The 21,937-nt window shown below is 39.8% G+C and overlaps 1 protein-coding gene and 1 long non-coding RNA gene across 2 annotated transcripts in view; one reads left to right on the forward strand and one right to left on the reverse strand.

The window, feature by feature from the left end:
- LOC110836834 (uncharacterized) overlaps nt 1-21,937 on the reverse strand; it is a 267,382-nt gene that overhangs the window by 186,793 nt on the left and 58,652 nt on the right. The gene's annotated exons all lie outside the window — the stretch shown is intronic.
- On the forward strand, nt 9,188-9,927 carry LOC110836837 (uncharacterized). The gene is made up of 2 exons (XR_002545465.2): nt 9,188-9,450; nt 9,640-9,927. It is a non-coding gene; the product is annotated as an uncharacterized LOC110836837 (long non-coding RNA).

Here is a 21,937-nt window from a genome sequence, read left to right on the forward strand (position 1 = left end):
ACTGAATTTGAAAGGATTGTGCAGGAAGCGGTCGTGGCCTAATTTAAGGTACTATCATGGCATTTACTCTTGAGGGATTGAAGAAATCACGCAAAACCCCAGTTAAGACAGCCGCTCTCCGAGCCGAGATTTGAACCCGGGACCTCCGGTACTAACATCCTACCTCCATCAGGTCAATGAAATCCACACATTCAACTACGTAAGATCCATTTCAACAAAGTCCTCCCATTTGAGCGTAGGTATTCAAGTAATATCTTCCAAATTTACTGACAGAACTTCTTTAAAAAGGAAGATTTCTTTGCGACCGAAGAACCAGTGTTTACCACAATTACATGATCTGTCGTAAAATATGCGCGTTCTATATTTTTAATGGCACTAAAATCAAATCCCATGCTCTCTGCTGGTGCTCATGGCAGATTCACACGAAGAGAGAGAGAGAGAGAATTGTCGCACGTCGCAATGCATTTCAGTCCACGCAACTGTTATCTCCACACAATCGATTACTACTACTTTGCTTCCAAGGCCAGCTGTAACAAAGACATGATATATGCTTGAAACAAACTACATCTCAGAGGCTTAAACCTGGTTATATGACGCTGCAACGATAAAACCACTTTGTAGCAATGTAAGCAACGCTGCTCACGCTGGCAGCGTAATTTCGCGCTTCACTGTGATCTCTTCCAGCTAAAACAAGAGATCCACTGCGTTGAATGTCAGAAGGTTAAAAACAAAATGTGGTATGTAATATGCCGTTCATACAATGACCAACTACAGACTGGACGACCGGGGATCGATCCCGACAGGGGCAGAGGATTTTTCCTTTAACCACTGCGTCCAGACCGGCTCTGGGGTCCACCCAGCCTCCTGACCAATGGGCACCGAGGTCCTTTCCCGGGGGTAAAGCGCGGCCGGGGTGTGACGCTGATCACTCACCCCCTCCTAGAGCCGCGGTTGAGAATGACTGGGAGTCTTACCTCCACTCCCGCCAAGTGCCATGGCGTGTAGCTGGAAAGCTTTTATATGATCCCCATAAAGTGTGTACATCTGTAAAGGTACACGCATACGACGCGATCGAAAGAAGTGTGTTTCTTGGATTATTTCACAACACTGCGTGAAATGGTATATTGAGCGTCAGAAGAACACCAAGAAGAACTATAAATAGATTCCTGAGTTGAAAAAATTGTAAGTAAGTAAGACGCAAACAATGAAGAAGATTTCCAGTCGAATTACGATTAACGAGCGGAAGTGCTAATCACTACATAGCAACTTTCTGTATCGCTGGCTAAAACCAATAACAAGATTAAAGAATCTGGCCTAATCGAATGGAGGTTCACAGCTGCCGTTGGGCTTTTAACAGGTATCGAATCCGATGCAAACATCGCGTATGCCACACACTACGTACACTAGTAGAGAGTTTAAGGGAAGGTCCTAAGGCCATGAGCAAACTCGTACCGCGGGTTCAAATCCATCTCGAGGCAATTACCTATGTTGTACTTTGATGTTCAAAGAATTTATGACGAGCTAATCCCCATCCAAAGAGCTCTGATCATGGAGGCGGTACGTTCCTCAGAAACAATTGAAACACGTCATCACAATCCAGGAGAAAGCAATCGACTTCACAGCTGGTGAGAACTTCAACGAGTTTTGTATGAAAATCTGTAAGACACTTTGAAGATTTCCGTCTTCTGGGTTGTTGCGCCGTGTAGTCTGGTCATACTGCCTCCGTCATCAGGGCGATTCATCCGGAAGTGACTGTAAGATCATAAATTACAAGTGTTTGCGAATATTTATACTTTCGCTGGGTATAACAAACGCGAATCTTCGAGATTTTTACAGCACTCCTAGTACGAGTCAAATCAGTGGACTTCATGAGTAGTTCATGTAGGAGAAACGGAAATGCAAACAGAATTTGAGTGGGCATCTAACTTTCAGCCCCCAAGGAGATCAAAGGATGAAAAACAGCTCAGGGAAATAGGTCCTGATAAGGATAACAGTTTAGAATCGCGTCCAGTGGCGGACTGGTACGAATATTAATGGTGTTGAACCATCTAGTTCTCTCAGAAAACATCAAAAGAAACCATCAGTAGCGCCGAATGATGTACGAATCTCTAAGAGTACGACGGTAAAATGACAGGAATATGAGAGGAAGTGGTCATAGCCTGCCGACATGATTTATTCCTATAACCTAAAGAAACCCACGCAGAAAGTTAGCCTTGACAAGGATTCCAACCATATTATATTCTGCATACAAATCAGCAGCGATAACATTTTGAACAGTATCGACAATTCTTGATGTATGTCCTTCATACCACTAAGCAACTTTTTGGTGCGCTATTTCATAATATGAGTAAAACTGCTACACTAAATTGATTTGTCCCACAAAACTGGACATGTGGCATGAGAGAATATTTACTGCTTATAAAACTGCTTGAAATGACAAACTACGTTACCAAAAATGTCGTCACACAAATTGCTATGGGAGCTGCAGCTGAATCCTCAAATTTCTCCCATATATATATATATTCGTAAATTTGTTCGTGAGTTACAAGAATCCTGTTCGTTTAAGCAGATTGTTATGTACGTGCAGTGAGTCACGTAAAAGCACGGACTAGCTGCCCTAGTTCAGGATCGACTTTACAGTACAGCAGAAGGCATACTGTAAAAAAAATCCAACTAACCTCGACTGAATGCGAATCACGTGTGTTCGTATATTGTTTCACGTATTGTAAACATCAAGTTTTATAAGGACAGGTACGTGTCAAGAGATTCCGTAACACTACCTCAAACCCCTTCAAGACTGCTACTTCCAGCTCCTTCGCCTGATCACACTATTATCGATACTATCTATCTCCGCGTGTCTTATACGACCCTTAATTCACTGAGACACATATATATGACTTAACACGATGTACCTGTATGAACCGCCTTCACTGGAGACGTTTTGGGACTTGAAGTCAAGAATGGAATTGTTATTCTGGGCAGTGACGCCGTGTAGGATTGTAGGTAGGTACCAACGTTTCGGAGCAATACACTGACTATCTTCAAAGCTGAAGATGGAGAGAGTATGTTGCTCCAGGTCTTGTTTTATAATTTAGACGACAGACGAAGTCCAAAACAACAATGTTACATTGCAAAAAGCATTATCGTCAGAAACCTTCAAACTATGCTAAAATTTCTTAAAAAATTAAAGAGTTCGTAGCACACAAAATTTATATTACGTACAATAAAACGCATAACATAATATCTACGTTATAACTCGTATTTATTAAAACATTTTTAGATCTGGTATAACCGAAGACAGTCTACGAGAAAATAACTATAACTGAGCCTTACAAGGTCTATTCTGTATACTAATAATTTTGCCTTAGAGGTATATATTTTAATGCACTCGAAAGATGCGAATATTAAGAGGACCCACTGATAACTGCGAACTGTCAACGTACTTCACAAAATGCAATGATAAAGATTTGTTTGTATTGACTATAGTGTAACGTCTGTACAGTTTGTTATCTTTGTCAAGTACAGATCTGTTCCCGAACTAGGCCTAAACATAAAAGCTAATTATGCGTACGAAAACACATAAAAGGGAATAAATTTGAAGCACTGTTCACTACAAACGAGGCACACAAAAAATGTTCAGCGGACATGGTCACCATGTTAGGCAGAGAACATTGTAACAACTTGCGAAGATTCTCCTCCCTAGCCAAGGAAGATTGCGGTTGTGACCTGATTTCAACAGCGATGAACCGTCAGCCACCCACTCCCGGACCTCTGGACATCAGATACGCCTACGCAACGTGGCCACGAACGAGGTCAAGATCTTCGAGAAGCACGCTCAATACAACACGACGCACGACAAAAGGAAACAACATCCTACACACACAAAATGAATCGAAGTCACTGTACTTTAAAATAAACCACAACACACGGTAGACTGGAATCAGACTTAACCCCTTGAAGCCGAAAATCGTCTAAATAATATTTAAGAATAGTCCGAAATTTTTCACCATTTCAAAGATGCCCTCTTTACACTAAAAAATCATACAAAACCCATAAATATAAAAAGTAGAGCAGCTGTGACATTGTTACCACTGGGGATATACAGGTTAAAAAGCATCGTTGGTCCCACGCTCCACAGCAATGATTTAACGTATCATCCGCCTTGCACGAGAATAATAGGCCTGTGTATCGTAAAAGGTAAAATTTGATAAATCTGTCCCTGCGCCATAAAACTATATGGTGGAAGACATTCTTAACCTAAGCACTTTATGACTGTGAGTGGCCAGATTCACGTTCCAGCCGCCTTACCCATGGGGTATAAATCCGCCAGTACGCTCTGACAGGAGGCTATTCGGGGCCCCACAGCCGAGTTGGACGTGGTGACGAAGATAAAAGCCAATGTCCTTGCAGGGCAACTAACCCAGATCGTTTAGCCTGTTGCCAAGCACTATACTGATTAATCTATTCTGGTTTGTTGATAGTAAAGCAATTTAATTGCTGCAACTGCTGCGTACTGGATTGCCCTGAAATACCTTTGACAGATACAGTCCATAGACTTCTTACTGCGGGCTAACATGCGTCAGACTCGCACCGTCGCCAGCGACCTCAGAGAAACTATTCGCCACAAGATTGCAGGCATTCCTCTGAGACATATTACAATGTAAGCATAACTTGAGGTTCTCACGGCGGTAAATATGAAGATGACTGTCTTCTGGGTTGTTGTGCCGTGTACACTCTTAGAAGTTTGTCAATGTTTCAAAGGTCCTTCCTGTCTCCATCACCAGGGCGATGATACAGGCAGAAAGAGCCTCTGAAATGCTGGTAAACATCTACCAGACTACACAGCACTACAACCCAGAAGACAGTCATCTTCAAATTACAAATTGTATTTGCCAGTGAGTAACATTACGTCCAGCTTTGACGAGATGCAGTTTTATAAGAACTAAGGTACTACGTATGTACCTCAACACCTGCACAGACAGTGAATTTATTTATGTCAAGTCTGGACCTCTCGCGAAAGGCTCAACCTGTACACGAACCAGAATTAAACCACACTGAGAGAAAACAATTTTTTCAGTGGGGATAGATTGAGAATATACGTGCATTTTCTTCTATACAGAAGTCACATTAAGTATTCAGTCCGTTCAAAAGTTGCCTTACAGCAATTTGGGTTAAACCAGTTTGCAAATTCGACATTTTCCTGCCAATAAAATATACGCGACAAGAAAGACTTGCTTCTTGTTGCAAAATGTAGTTCAAGAAGGACTATTAGATGGTGAACAGGACAGTCAATATCATGGTTAATATGAGAATCTGCATGATATAACCTACTTTTTAACTTCTGAAAACACGCCCCGAAATAAATTCGGAGCTATGATAGCGTCTCTCGACCGGGAGACCGCATATTGAGGTTGGTTTTGTGTGGGCCACACACACTTTACCGCAACTTGAAAATTACTTTTACAACCAACTTCTACATTCCCCGTTTCTTTACAGCGACAAACGGTTTGTGTACAACATAACTATCCCCACTATTTTCAGTGTCCCTTCTTTTAGTGGCGTTTAATGATGTTACTATCAGAACTGCGAGGACACAACGAGGAACTGCTAGGAGGGGTCAAACTAATCGCTGCATCCCAGAAAAACAGAGGCGGAGTAAATCTTCAAGCTCTAAAATTCGTAACACAGATTATTTGATGCGTCACAGTGCATAAATATTGACTTCAAATGTTCAGCGCGACAGATATGACGTCTTATCGATTTTAACACCACATATCCCACGCGGTTCAGTGCTGATCGTATTGGCTGCCTTGGACGGCCTGGGGCACGCGTAAACCGGAATCCAGCTCGAAGAGAAATCCGCACTTCGTGTTGCCCCTTGTACGCAATAACGGACAGCCGACAATGGATGGTTTCTAGCTTCGGGGTTGTTCTGGGGCCTAACAAGTAGGGTTACTCATCGTAACAAAGCAATGTTACGTTACACAAGGCCGAGGCAGGCTTTTGTAAACGGGGTAATTAAATCCATTGAGTGGGAGCGGAGAAGTTACACGTGGATCGGCTGGCGGTGACGAAACTAATATGTGCCTTGTGAAACCTTGTTATGATACGCTGACGAAGTTATTACTCACCTGGACTGTAGGCAGTGTTCCTGGAAAATGCACTGAGCTGATTAGAAAATCAAGCAAATACGATATGGCGGGCGAGAGATTATTCTGTGACAAATTAACACGAATCACATAAAGCTATTTTTAAAATCACAATGGCGCCGCAATATCACTGAATTCTATGTATGTTCTGCACTTCCATGTGCCAGTGATGGCAGATGACTACAATCCATACGAAATAACTGTTCAAACGCAGATCCACGAGCAAATAACGATTTATCGATCGTCCTTATCGAAAAATTTCCTAACGGTAGATATGCTGACGAACTGAAACACCGCCAGATTCAAATTTGTTTAGATTTTCTGTTATCGTGCTGGTCTTGGCTACTGACTTTTCTTCTTTTCTTTCTTTCTTTCTTTCTTTCTTTCTTTCTGGAACGGTATTTTGTGCTTCATGATATTCATGCAGAATTTTAAAAAGCACGGAGAAATTAATAAAAACAAGCAAATACAGCATTTACTGTTCACCAAACTTCATCAAGAACATCCCTGGAGCTGTTGAGCCAAGTAAAAAAACCCTCAATCACCAAATTAATTCATTACTACTTCAACCTGACTCGTGCTGCCAGGACAGTCAGTTACGTACAAAGAACACAACCCTTCAGTAGACTGGCCGAGGAACACAGCGATACGAATCAGTCATTTGTGGAAAGCAATACCAGAACAAATGGCGTTGGTGTGCCATAAGGCCTAATCTTGCACCAAAGTGCCTTAATGCACTAAAAATAAAAATGCAACACACGCCTACCAACAACCAGGCAAGATGCAAATTACAGCTTGGCTCCGTCAGTTAAGTTCACTTAAATTGCTTCCCAAGGCCAAAACCCCAATTGCGTAACTTGCATTAGTCGACGAACGTGTTCGCAGATTATCCACCAGAGCGAAAGGAATCGAAATAGATGGATTCGTTTTTGTTTTCGAAATCACGCCAAGAAAAAGAATCAAATATAACATGACTAAGATGGATTCACTTATTACTCATGACATGAAATTCGTACAGTGGACTCCCGATTACCCGGATTAGTTGGAGAATATATATTCCCGGATAATTCGCAAAAATTAAAGAACCCATCCACCTGTCACAGTACATATCAACTATTTTTAAAAAGGATTCTCATAAACTTCAGGTTTTAGCAACAATTTATTTATGTTAATATGCTAAATAATACGTCACTGTTGTACTTCTTTCTTTTTAAACGTCCTAAATTTTACAACAGATTTTCTTACCTTTTAATTTTCGCTTAAACCGGATAGAATCTGGTTAATCCGCCCCCGGCTAATCGGGAGTCTACTATATCCATATAGATGACTGCCATAATACCCCCCCCCCACTTTAATACTAAACTCGCCAACAGGTTCGGACAACAGAGTCATGATGGAATCATTCCATCTGGTATGTAGAAAATTCGACTATCAAAATTTATATTACGTTACAATTCATCTTGTATGCCTATGTTTTGGTCTGTTTTCAGCGTGGCCTGCTGCCAGTCGCGAATAATTACTGTAGCTGAATTGACTTTAAACCCTTAACTGCTAGCCTATGGGCCTCTGATATACACAGCGTTCATTTGTACCAGTATTTCAGTTACTTTTAAATTAGGACCTAACTGCCCCCATCCAGTCACTGATACAATGCTGAGGAAAGTCTATTTCAGTGTTTATTAACTGGAGGTCCGCAAGTTCTGCCTAAGGGGTTCAGATTCTACTTTTTTTTCCCATACTGCACGTTGTCTTTTCCCATAGCAAGTTTTACTTCCACGCCGAAGCAAAAACATGATAAGAAAATACTTCCTGTCTATATTTTAGTTAGACTAGATTCCAGTTAATGAAAATTATTACGTGATTTTGGGGACGAAGTCAACGGAAACAGAGGTTGAGAAACAATGGGTCTATTTCTATCCACGCCCAAAACACGTACATAAAATCTGAGACCTGCATCGGCGTATCACACACAATTACAACAAAACTACACGTGTACGCCCTCAAGTCTACGCAGTTTTCATAGGCTATATTCCAACATGGCATATTATTTTGGCCGTGGCCGGTCAGGCGGTGCACTGAAGGCTACGGGCGGACTGACAAGTACAGATTCGGAGCGTTAGATATTTCGTGTCCCACCGCCACACCAAAAACTTCTCTGTATCCCACTGAACCCCTTATTCAAACGGTAAGCTACCAAAGAAACATTCTCAGCTATTTAAAGAAACAGAAGAATAAAGCTGATAACTTACTTAATTTACTGTCGTGATTAAGAATAGGTGTAGCTGTGCTGTTTTATTCAACGTGTAAGGTTATGACCCACACTGCCTCACAACGGCCGTACCTACCTGCTCACATCACAGGGCGATTCTTAGTACGATAACATTACCACAGCCTTCACACGATAAAAGGTGGGAATTCAGTCAGTACAGTGACCTGACAACAAACCATACGACTTGGCTTCCATTCCCTGGCAAGGGCATATCTTTCACAACCAGCCTCCAATTGAAAATAACCTACTTCCATCAGGATAAAACGGCCAGAGCATGAAGCTGGCCACTCATCTCCATCTAGTGGCAAGGATAAGTATGTATGGATCTATACATCCATTTCCCTAAACGTCTGCATGGCGAGGTTCTTTTAAGCACCATGGAAAGTAGCTGACATCTGAGAAGTTTGGTATTTTAATATTAGCCTGGATCATGTAACTAAGTGCAACCATAGTTTAACGGGGAGAAGTGGGATAACAGCTGTTCGCACGAGTCACTGAGTCCACTAACCGAATGCTATTTACTTGGCATTAATCCCCTGGCCACTGGCCAGTTAGTTTTCCGTACAGTTTCAACATAAGTAGATGCTCCTTTATTGCATAAAATCTCACCACGTTTGATTGAATACATCGGAGATGATTTTCACGTTCTCGAACAAACTTCATGTCTGTATTTTGGAGACCATCCTTCCGCTACTAAAAACTCAACTCTCACATACAATGGCCTCACTATAAGTAGAACTATCAGAACCGTTACAAAGCCAAGCGCGAGTGTGGGCGGAATAGCATTACGCATGCGTACTGCGGTCTGTCACGCTATTACTGCAAATAAAGACATTCAGTTAGCCACGTGGGAAGTATTGAGACTGGTGAACGTGTAGTGACTGACCTCTTGCAAGAAAAGTGTTTTGAATTCTGGCGGTGATGGAATCTTCGAATTACTGAACAGCGATCAAGAGATATGCGGTAAATGTTTTTAGCTCAGGTCATAAGCAAGAAACTGCAGGCAAGCATGTCACCCAACTTCCACTTACGGTGAGCCCAGAGTACACTTACCATATTTAATTGAATTTCAGTTCCTCTTTCGTGACTTATAGCGCAAAAAATGTGTGGTGGGGATTACAAGTCGTGTGAAAAGAGAGAAATCAGAATGGGAAAACTGATACAAACTAAAGAAAATAAACAAGTCTTATAGGTAATTGAAAACTGTAATTTTGTTTTCAGATTCGTCGTCCCAGGTTTTTTAATTATTATTCACCGACAGTAATGCTGTTAGAATTTCCAGCCACTGTAACATCACTACAGAACGTCAGAAGGGGGGTCAGACTGTTGATACGGAGTGTTATCGATCGTGAAAGCAACCGTAAAATAAATTATAGGAGGAGATAAAATAAACTGTTTATTTCTTAAATTAGATGGAATGAAACTATGTCAGTATATACGACTGTCCTACGTAACAGATAACATTTCCATTTGGAAAGATATTCAAATAAAAAGTACATGAAACCATTCTATGCCACTGCGGTGTATTTTTCTACCTTACTTCTAAGTAAAGATTAATGTTCTAGATTCTTCGCCAGTTTTTGAAGTATTATTTTAGTATATACGTCTAAAACTGAACCTGTTTCAATTAAGTATGTGCATAAATTCATCGGTGGCCTACAGCGGTATGAACAGTTCCAATTCTTGTTTTGGGTACGACACTATCAACTCTCGACATTTCCGTCGTGGAAGAAGGAAAAAAGCCGAAAGATAACTTCCCTTTCTATCCTTCTAACGCATTCACTATGGAGGAGAGTTAGTTGCTCATTCTAAGCCTCGGCATTAGACAGAAGTGGTCAGGGTCACACCCCGGCCGCGCTGTACTCACAGGGATAAGAAGGCTATGTGGGCCCCAGAGCAGGTCTGGACTCAAGAAGCTAGAAGAAGAATCCTTTGACTCTGCTGAAGATCGAAGGTAAACGTATAGCACACAAGTATGTGTATTTTTGTTTACAATGCACAAAACAAATTTAAAAAAAACGCACAATTATCCCAAAAACAAGAATAGAAGAAAAAAGAATTTACGATAATCGATAATCGATATCGCCGAAATATGATGTGCGGGATTTTAGCCACGACCGAGAAAATACGTTCGCTCTGCGAGCTTCGGCTGTTTTGAATATTCATTACGCATGACGAAGAATTAATATTTGTTTCAAATTCCACAGCGTTCAGTTTGAAGGTTTTCAAAATGGGATCCCTGTTTTTTTCTTAAATATTTCGGTAACGACATATCAAATAAAAATTAGGGAAATGCAAAAAAAAAAAGTTCGCAGCCCTGGGAATTGAGCACAAGGCTTTAAAAGTCGTCGTGACGTCCTGCAAGAACAGCACAACCTGTCTATTACCACCTATGCCGATTCTAACGAAAACAACACACGTATTTACTTTTAAATACAAGATGGCCACTACGTGTGACACCAAAGCAAATAATATTGTGCAAACGCCTGTAAAAGTTATTGTTCAATTACCCAAGAACGAAATTATTCAAACTGAACACACTTATTGAACGAAGCGTCCAAAATTATGAGTCACTGAATAATTTGGTTGGCCCAAAGATTAAACATTCTCCTTCGGCGGATACAAAGGCCACTCACCATCTTAAGAACTGTACATTCGCAGACAGACGAGAAACTAAGGCGGATGGGGGTCAAGGTGACTGCCACGGAGAGGTATCAATAAGCATGTTATAACCATGCTGTGTTGCCACATTTACAGTGTTTATAACATTAGGCGTCCATTAACATCCCAGAAGACAAGTCATCATCTTCACACTAGTCGCCCTGAGAAAGTAAAACCTCAAATACATATTTTCATCTCGCTCACGACAGGTACTATTGGTGGACTTACGTAGTAACACAGTGATTAATATTCAAGTTATATAAAAGGTGAGAAATATATACACTAACTGAGCGACTATCAGATTCCTGATACGAGATACGCTCTATGGAGATAGTACGCAACCACATACTTCACGTCATACGATCGCCATGTTACTATTTCCAAAATATTACCAGTAAACTGAATAAGATTTGAAGTTATGTAAGCGGTTAACACGAAGATGGCTGTATTCGATGCAATTATGTTAATAACGAGATTTAAGAAAACAGGTCGACTGGTGTCCACAATATTGATGTTTATGATTATATTAGAGTGCCGACAGACGAACAGGCGTGAGGCTCTTACAAGAAATTCCAAGAAAATTTATCTGTTGATCAGGAGTGCTGAAGAAAAGCTTGCACATACATCCCTCAATTTACGAACGTGAGTCATTCTGTGAAAATTCGTAAATCGAAAATAACTGCCATTAATTTTCGTGTAAAAAAATTCTGACTAGCTCCTGACTTCCAGAAAAATCACCTATTTAACCATAGTGATGTGTTAAATCAAACGTTTACATTGTACAGCAGCTATTATGCAGTTACAGTGTAAGCATCACAACTTACGTAAGAAAGAATAAACTATTATCTTTATTAAAAACTTAATTTTTGTACATATAAAGATTCAATGATAAAAATTGATCGGTGCATCGTTGTAGCGAAAATTCGTACACCAGAAGTTCATAAATCTAGAGATAGGTGTATATATAACTTACATCTATGTAGATTAGAGACGCCGAAATATTATACTTTCTTTTTACTTTCCACGGATCGTCTAGTGTCTTTTTAAATACGTAATTTGCAAAGGCGCTGCGTAACTCTGTAGCTTGAATTGTTAAGTGAAAATGTTTACACACACTGCGTTTCACACTGAAAACATTCAAATGCATAAAAATACCATTTCATAACGGACATGAATATGCATGTAACAACGTAAAAGGAGGATTCTTGCAGGGTTTTAACAATGTGTATGCTCCAAGCTGAACCAAAACCAGTTTACATCACGACACGATACTTTCCATTTTAAAACATTGCAATACAAATATTCATGGTATGTACATAAACCAAATATTCAATATAAGACGTATTCCTTTATGTTAAAGATATAAACACTCTTAAATGATCACAGATAAAATTTCTTGATCATCGACTGGTCATCAGTATCACGACAATACGTCCGCTTTAGTTGAATAAAAAAACAGACTGAGAAGCTTTTGTGCAGGAATTATTACTGAAGATAAGAGCCTGCAAATGCAGTAACATTAACAATGGAAAAGCTAACATCAGTCACTGAATGACTGATTACGACACCATAGAGAAAGTATTCTTCCCATACAACACACCTGAAGACAAGAACAGATCAAGTCCTCGAAACGTGTAATTTTATAACATCAGACGATGGACGAAGTCCAAAAACCTTACAATCCAGACTGAGGAAAACATTTATGCTTCCTTGCACAGCGAACGCAAAATAACTGTGAGCTTTAGCTACGTCACTGACAGAGGGGAAAGGAGGATGAAAAGGGTTAGAGGGGAGTAATACGGCATGTATAGTGTCACTGAAAACATTTCTTTCTGCTTTTAATTTCGACACAATCAGTGGAATTTTGATACACTGGCTTTTACACTACACTGTTTTTCTGAACGAAAAATAACTATAAACACTATTAATGCAGGCAAACGCCTTAATCCGCAAGGGCTACTCTAGTTCTACAACCTACAAGTCACGATTTCTCAACCGATAGTGTACAGGGACTGAGTTATCTCTCCTGACGTGCTGTCGCTTCGCCCTCCCACTCTACAAAGCACGGAGTTTCGTTGCGGCTACGGTAAAGTGTTCGTTAAAATTGAATAATCTACGTGAAAACTAAAATGGTTCAACTCGAACCAAAAAGATTACCAATGTTTCACAGTTCATTGCTACCACCATCATCAGGGCGACGAGTCCTAATGATGGTGGCATCAAGTACCTATGAAAAGTTTGTAAACTTCTACCAGAAGATAGCCATCTTCAGTGAACCCTTTATTCTTGATTACAGTTAAGTTGTACATAGAGACTGATAATACTGTTTAATTTTCACGTCAACAACATAATTATAATGAAAAGATTGTGTCCCTGTTAAAATATTTAACAATTTCGTTATGTATCTTATAAATCAGTGGCATTCAACCTTTTTTGTTCGCGTACCCCAGATATAATTTATCTTCAACTTTGTACCCCCAAAGTTGTTGGTGTATAATTCAAGTTATACATAGTACATAATCTACATCTAAGATAAATTAAATAAATTACATTACTCATTATTCAGTGTTTATCATAATTTTTTTTTTAAAATTTCACGTACCCCCTAAGATGTTTTCGCGTACCCCAGGTTGAATACCACTGTTATAAATGATACGAAATTTTTGTACTTGTCATATGTTATCTTCTTTATTACGCCGTCTCCTTTACAGGAGGTTGGCGACATATTATAAACAGGATCCTTCCATATATATATATATATATATATATATATATATATATATATATATAATTCTAAACAGCTAAAGTACGGTAAGACTAGCCCACAATTTACTTAGCAGGTGTTTGCATAGAACGCTGCAAAAGAGACCACGTTTCACGACAAGTGGACTGCGAAGCAATCACATTTCACGTGACGGTGGTATTCAAGATGCACGTTTAATACATACCAAAGAGTGCAATGGTATTTGTCAGTTTCCTCGTCACTTGAACATGTGACACCTGTAGACTGAAACGTTCGCGTGGTATGTGGATGACCATACCTGCGAAAAAATGGACACGAAACTTATTAGTAACAAATTCGTAACATGATCTGAAGATAAGCCAAGAACAAAGTCACTGTCTAAAAACAGAGTAATGGGGATACAATATACACGAATATTGCTAGAGAATTAAAGAAAGACGATAATAAATGGCCAATTAACAAACACGTGGGGGGGGGGACAATAAGAGTTTCGTTAGGAGACCTCTGCGAAGAGGCCACTAGGATAACCTGTCACAGCCCATTTGGCACGAGTACATGGAAATAAATTGCTAGAGAAAGAAGTTGTTGACAATAGAATAGGGTTAAATTGGCTTATAACACGGTCCAAATGTAAAATTCCCTGATGACTTATAAACGTTCGGGTCCCATAATAGGAAGTTAATATACATAAACTACTAAAGGTATAAATTGTGCTACATTCGTCGTATTGTAGGCACTCACTAAATCCTAAAACAACGGGTTTAGATTTTCTTACAAATTTAATTTTGAAACATTAGGCCTGCAAAGGAAATATGTAAAATTGCAAAGAGAAAATTAAAGTGGCATTCTTTCTCCCAAATTTACTGTTCGTCTCGGTATTCAGACAATCTATCCAAAAGAACAGACGTATTGTAGCAGAGATTTAACTAACAGAACATGCAGCTTGTATTAAAATTCCCTTCCACTGCCAAAGCCCAGGACAGGGCTTTGGTTAGTTCGGTGATGAACGTTCGGGTTCCCTAAACCATCTAGTTAGTTAGTTCCACTGCCAAAGAACATAATGCACTGCTTTAACCTTTACAGCTGAAATTTAAATACCGCAGTGCTTGGCGAGAAGCGGTAATTGCGTCTGAATGGCCATTTAAATTTTGCTCTAAAACACTTTATTTATCATAACGTTTGAACTATATAACATATAATTATCAATTGTTCACTGAAACCCTCTTAATGCAGCGCTTTCTATGTGGCTGACTGGCTGACTTCTAAACACGGTCAGAACAAAACGGATATGCTGTTAACACGGCAGTAACAATTCTAATATGGCATGCAAAAAAAAATCCCTTAGAATTGTTAATAAGCTTCAAGATTTTGTGATTACCGACCGTTCTGAAACAATTCGATTTTTTGACAGACGTAATTTTATTCCGAGCAACGCAAGAAGTAAACTCCCACAATGACGAACACATCGTAACCTACAAATCGGCTGACAGTGACAGCAGCAGAAGCTGCTGCTGCTACTGACACATTCCAGTTACGAAATGCTCCTAGATTTCATTTCTCGCCGTGATCAGCCACTGTAAACACTGCAGCTGTTACGGGTATCAATGGCTACCAACGCTCCATGAGATGAAAGCTAACTTTCGTGAAGTTTGCAATAAGTTAATGTCAGTTTCGAAGGACACAACTTCGCCTAGTTAACTATGACTAATGTGCGACGTGATCTGCGAAACATTCAAATTGTAAGACAATACAGTTTTGTGGAAGGATATCTAACATCCATTTCCAATTCAGTGGCATTTCTAAATACCCCCCCTCCTCCGCCTTCTTTTCTAGGCGCTTATGCCCCATTCCATCAGTTACTCTTTAATACGGTTCTCTAAATCCTATTATAATAGGTAAAAGACTCTTCAAATTGGGACCAGCAATAGAGAAAGCAGGAATCGAAATAGATTCTACTTTATAGACGTTCTAAGACCGTCAGTATAATTAGCTCGCTCGGCCATTAAAAAGTTATAAAATGAATGAAAATATTGTATAAAGAACAGAAAATCAAAACCCTTCATAAAATTACAAATTGAATGCTATAGACGCAGGGCTGGTCAGAGTGGGAGAGTAAAATAGGTTTTGTGTAGCGTAAGTAGGCATAGATTATTTCATGCAGACTATTTTTTGCTCACAAATAAAATTACAGCTACATGTAATGCATTAAAAGTACGTATAACCTACCGCAAATTAATTTAATTAAATAAAGACAAACAATTTAAATGGGATGAGGATAATGAATATCAGATCTCAGCCGCTCACAACTGCGTTTATATTCGCTATGATAACATGAGCACCTTCTAGATGTTATGTACTCAGTTGCTTTAGCGCATTGTGTTTTCTTCCTAATTTAATAATATCGTAAACTGAGTCACAAAATTGTTGATATTTACCATTCCGTATTATCCGACGGGTCTTCGGTCCGTTTAAATCAGATAATCGGGACTTCACTGTACAATAATGACCAACCACATGCATTCACTGTCGATGGTAACTGTCAACATACGCATTTCGAGTCAAAGAGAATTATCATCAGTGGTGCAATACGCCCTACAGCAATGACAACAGGACGCAGCAAGTGGTTTGAAGTACAGTGTATACTGCTGTACAGGGCCTGATTGTGGGAACTGTACACAAGACAGCACCGCATATAGGTTTGGTCATATGTCTGTCCGTCTGTCCGCATAATTCAACTCGAGAACAGCTAGACAAATTTGGATAAAATTTGTTGCGGATATTATGCCACTGGGGACTACCCTAAAATCATACTTTTCGATTTTCTTTTTCGGTAATACCAACATGGTGGACAAACAAACTTGTGAGGTGGGACCGACACTAGCGCCACTTGCAACAGGGTCATACGATGAATGGTTGCAGATTTTCGGGAAATACAAACATCGAAAAAGTAATTCTTTGTGTAATGCAAAATGACAACACGGCGGCCACATGAAATAAAATATCCGGACTTGACTAGGATTTGATCCAGTGACCCCATACGTATGAGTCATGTATGCTACACCCTGCTTCGCCTATGAACGAACCTGATGTAACAGAGAGGTGAATAATTCACCTGAAGCCACGCCATGAAACTGACAAGAGAACTTGAACATGCTTGATGTTTGTAAGGTGTACGTAAATCCTTGAAACACTGCATTACGTCATCGCCGTGTATTTTGTCCAGGACGCTTAAAAATAATTCATGGTGTTTTTTCGCCTGGCCAATATAGTCACACGCGTTATTATTAAATAATGGCACTATTTCTTGTAAATGCATACCAGATTCACATGTGCGCAACGGTCTATCTCCAATTGCGTGGCGGGCGTAAAGTTGTTTACATCAGCATCGCTATTCGGTGACACACGTAACGCCACAAAACAAACGTGACGTGTTGGTATTTATTAACTTATAGTCCCCGAAAAATGTTTTAAGACCACGTGATCTGTGAAAACTAAAGTTTTATGTGTAATTGCAAAGAAACCGTTTCAATTCCGGATTACGCTTTCCCGGTATTGTCACTACGTAATAAGTAAATATCACAGATAGTCTAAATAAAGTAAGCTACGTTCAAGAAAACTAATATATTAAATTTTAAATGATTTTGTAACGCAATGTTCTTTGAAACAAACAGACAGAAAAGGGCATATTCAACACCTATGACAATTCTCTTAGAGTCGAAAAGCGCGTGTTAACATATTAAATGAGGATAGTGAATAAAAGTGGTTGAACATTGAAGTATACGTTGAAGAGCCATCATGAACGCGCGTTCATTCAAATATAGCATCAGCCAACAACAATGAAGTGTATCGCTAGACAATACTGCTTTCGGCAAATACCAGAAGCATGCTTAAACGACACAGCACGTGTGCCACGCTCTTAAGTCTTTCACTGTGGCAGTAGAAAATGCGAAGGAGAAGGTTGGGGGGATATGGTTTCCTACGGCCTACGTACGCGCCACTTCTCTTCACTTCTTAACGACCCTGACATCTCTTTTACCATCGGAAGGGCGTCTGCAAATGGAAATCTTGTTTCTTAAACATCTGTGCATTACCCAGAACAAAGGCAGCATCAGCAAAGAACCTGTGTAAAACATTCTGAAAATAAAAATGTTTGACACTAAAAAATGACGAAATAATCCAAATAATCATTAACCGGTAAAAACGGTACGCAACAAATTAAGATATTCCCTGTTGTTAAAAAATCAGAAATCGTCGTTTAACCTTACTGTGATTCTATAAAACCTACATAAACACCTTCACAACGTATTTCTCTCCAGTCCACTGCAACATAAAAATCTCATCCTTGACTGAGGCTCGTAAGTGAATTTTGCAAAAATATTGTCCAACTGCAATGACCTATGCTTTTCTACTTGCGTGCCACGTGTCAAAGTAAACGTTATTAATTTGAAGCCCATAACTTCGCTACGTTAACATTACAAATACGAATCTTCTCATCACGTAATATTATCTAGTCCTCGACGCTTTATTCTCAAATTAATAACGTTTGCATGCATAAAACAGTGCGCTGAACGAAACCCTGTTCGGTTATAAATGTCCCACCTGTTACAATCACAAAAACAAATGTATCGCTAAAAAGTCGATGTAACATTTCCCTGCAGCAGCATTTAACGTGTAGCGTAGTTGTCTTATCGACAATACGAACTTCGTACGAGAATGAAGATGTAAATCAATTGCATTTCGGTCTACAGCCCCTTAACGGCTTATTTCTAGAAGTTGAATGCATTTCAAACTTTGGATATCAAAATATATTGGCCTACTTCGTCTTACTTTTGAAAACATTGGCCACTTTTTGTGCTGACTGCGGAATTTGCAGATTTCACGGCGGTCGGTGAGTTAAAATATGGCTGTCCGGTAGAATCTACCAGAATTCTATGCAGTGCAGAATCTATAATAATTAATTCGGCAGCAATAGATTTAGGCCGTAGATATGCAGTAATTAAACACAAAGGCCAAGAACGTATTTAAAATCGGCAAGAAAGCATACAGATATTCCTTTTTAACAAAATTATGTTCGTGGATGTTTTACTTGTTACATTAGTCATAACATTACCCAACACTGAGTCAATAACCTTCTTGAGAACAACAAAACAATACAACATATAAATAGACGCGGCTAGCAAAGTGGCAATGAATAAAACATGAATCCCACAAAACATTTTAAAATTTTCACGTTAACACAATCATGCTTACTTAAATATTACGAAGGGTTTTATAATTTTGGAGTCGTGCCTATAAAATAATTAAATTTTAATAAGCCGACGAACAATGACCCTTATCACAGAAAGGAGAAATATTTTAAAACCATGAATAATACAACACACGGTAAGAGATAATGGGCCTGTGGGGCGTCGTTAAAGCAGAACTAGAAAATAACTTGGAAATCTAATCAATGTTAGTCGACACAGGTAGTGAAAAACATGAAACAAGTGGAAATGACGTGACGATTTCCATCCACACTCTGCACAAGCGTGGCTGTGAATCTACAGGCAGAGAAAAATTGCCTTCTCCATTTAAACCGTGTATAAATGGACAACAAAGATTCATCTATCAGCAGGACTAAAAATAATCCTCCGAAAGTACCAGATGCCGGAATCAATGCTTATTAGCTAGACATAAAAAGTTCTAGCAGTGGCCAAACACGTTAGCGTACATTAGCGGCTGTATTTTATTAAATGGCCTCGATATGGTATCCCTCCTGCTTTTGAATAAACATCATCAAATACATGACGAAAGATTTTATAAAAGATAAATTAATACAACTTAAACTGTTGTATTTTAGTGCAGACTCAACAATACCAAATGCAACTGAATTATGTTAAGGAGACGATATGAAACACGCAAACTTACAGACGATCACTAAGCAAAAACACACACATATATGGAGCTAAACCTTTTAAAGCCCAGTGGTAACTATTTCGACCGCCTGCTTTAACAGTGAACGATAATACATTTCGCCCACAGTGGGTATCGATTCTAAGACTAAACGTAAATTATTTCCTTAAACAGCACTGACCAACTGATCTTTGCAATTGAGACACTCGTGTTTTCTTTCCGGTACGGTCTGAATTTTTAAATATTATTTGGATGAGCTTTGGCCCCAAAGAGTTAACATTTAAATGCTGGTTTGTGTTGAATGGATAAAGCAGTGGTGGATGTCAAGACTTGAACCTACAATTTCCTACCTGCATGTTAATACGAGGGTCGCTCATTAAGTAATGCCCCACATTTTTTTCCTCAGAACATATTTATTCAAGATGGCTCAAATTTAGTGACAATATAAATCAATGTTTCCTTTACACATACTATTTTTCCACATAGTCCCCATCAACTTGTACGGTTTTACGCCAGCGTGGAACAAGTGCATGCATGCCTTGCCGGTACCAGCTCTTGTCCTGTGCACGTAGCCATGTCCTCACTGCTTGAATAACGCTCTCGTCATCTTCAAATCTTGTTCCGCGGATAGCATCTTTAAGTGGCCCAAAGAGATGGAGTCGGAGGGTGGATGGGGCAGCACCGTTCAACCAAATTTGGTGATTTCTTCCCGGGTTCTCAGACTTGTGTGAGGGCGTGCATTGTCGTGCAGGAGCAAAATTTCTGCTGGATGCTTGTGAGGCCGAACTCGTCAGAAACGCTTCTTGAGGGTTTTCAGGGTCCTGATGTACGCGTCTGAATTGATGGTCGCACCTCTTGGCATCACATCCACAAGAATGACCCCATCACTGTCCCAAAAGACAGTCATCATGACTTTTCCGGCGGAGGGAGTTGTCTTGAATTTCTTCTTTCTCGGTGATTGAGGATGATGCCACTCCATTGACTGCCTTTTTGTCTCTGGCTCAAAGTGGTGTATCCAGGTTTCGTCACCTGTAATGATCCGGGACAGAAAGACCTCTCCCTCAGCATCAAAACGCTCCAACAATTCAGAAGAAATCGTTTTCCTTTGAATCCTGTGGTCTGCTGTGAGACTTCGTGGAACCCATCTTGCGCACACCTTCGAATATGCGAGAGCCTGGATAATTGCAATCACACTTCCATTGCTGACTGAAAGCTGTTGGGCCAATTGTCGAGTTGTGATGCGCCGATCCTCACGAATAATGGCATCCGCGCGGTTTAACATGTCTGGAGTGGTGGCTGTGGCAGGACGCCCAGAGCGCGGCAGATCACAGAGCTCGGTTTCTTCACTTCCTGAAGCTTTAACTCTCTTAGCCCAGCGACCAACGGTGCTCCTATCGACTGCACAGCTTCCATACACAGCACACAAACGTTTATGAATGTTCACCACCGTTTCTTTTTCAGCAACAAGGAATTCAATTACAGCTCGTTGCTTGTAACGAGTGTCGTTCACAGACGCCATTTTAACAGTTCACTACAGCTCCGCTATCGGTTGGAATCATTTGAAACTCCGTACACGAACGCGGGAAACATCAAATCTCAAGCATGTAAAAGTACACTTTTCTATCTTCATTATTGGCTGAGAAAAAAAATGTGGGGCATTACTTAATGAGCGACCCTCGTACTTTGTTTTGTTTTCACTTACATTAATTGATTTTCCTTTCAAGGATTTAGCTCTTCCGCGAAAGCACCAGGATACCCCAGTGGGTGATCGACCCATCCACAGTAAGGCATATACATTTACATATATGAGACCACAGAAAAGAGAAACGATCAAGCTGTGAGAGGATTTTAAACCCGCGAATGCAGGGGGAATAGGGCTTATGGCAGTGAGTGACTTAAACCGTAAGGCAACCAAGGTCAGCATAAGGGAAGATTAGACTACGTAATTATGAAGAAGATAAATCACCTTTCTCTTTAGAATAGCATTTAAAGACATCAACTACAGTTAGCGAAAAAAATTAAGAGGGCGTCCTTCATACCAGCCACTTCGCGTTAAAAGTCTCCGAAACATTTTCGGTGTTCATGTACTTAGCTGTAGTTTCAGTGATTAGTCACTCGTAAACTGAACATAATACAAAAACTGTTACTATCTTGATTGTATTACACGTGCTTTGCGATCATCAGCGACTAATCCATAAATTACTGGGAATATTTCAAAATTCT

This window comes from Zootermopsis nevadensis, unplaced genomic scaffold, assembly GCF_977971745.1.
Source record: "Zootermopsis nevadensis isolate Lab colony 2312 unplaced genomic scaffold, Znev_1.0 Znev_ptg000030l, whole genome shotgun sequence".
In the NCBI taxonomy this organism is placed as follows: Eukaryota; Metazoa; Arthropoda; class Insecta; order Blattodea; family Termopsidae; genus Zootermopsis; species Zootermopsis nevadensis.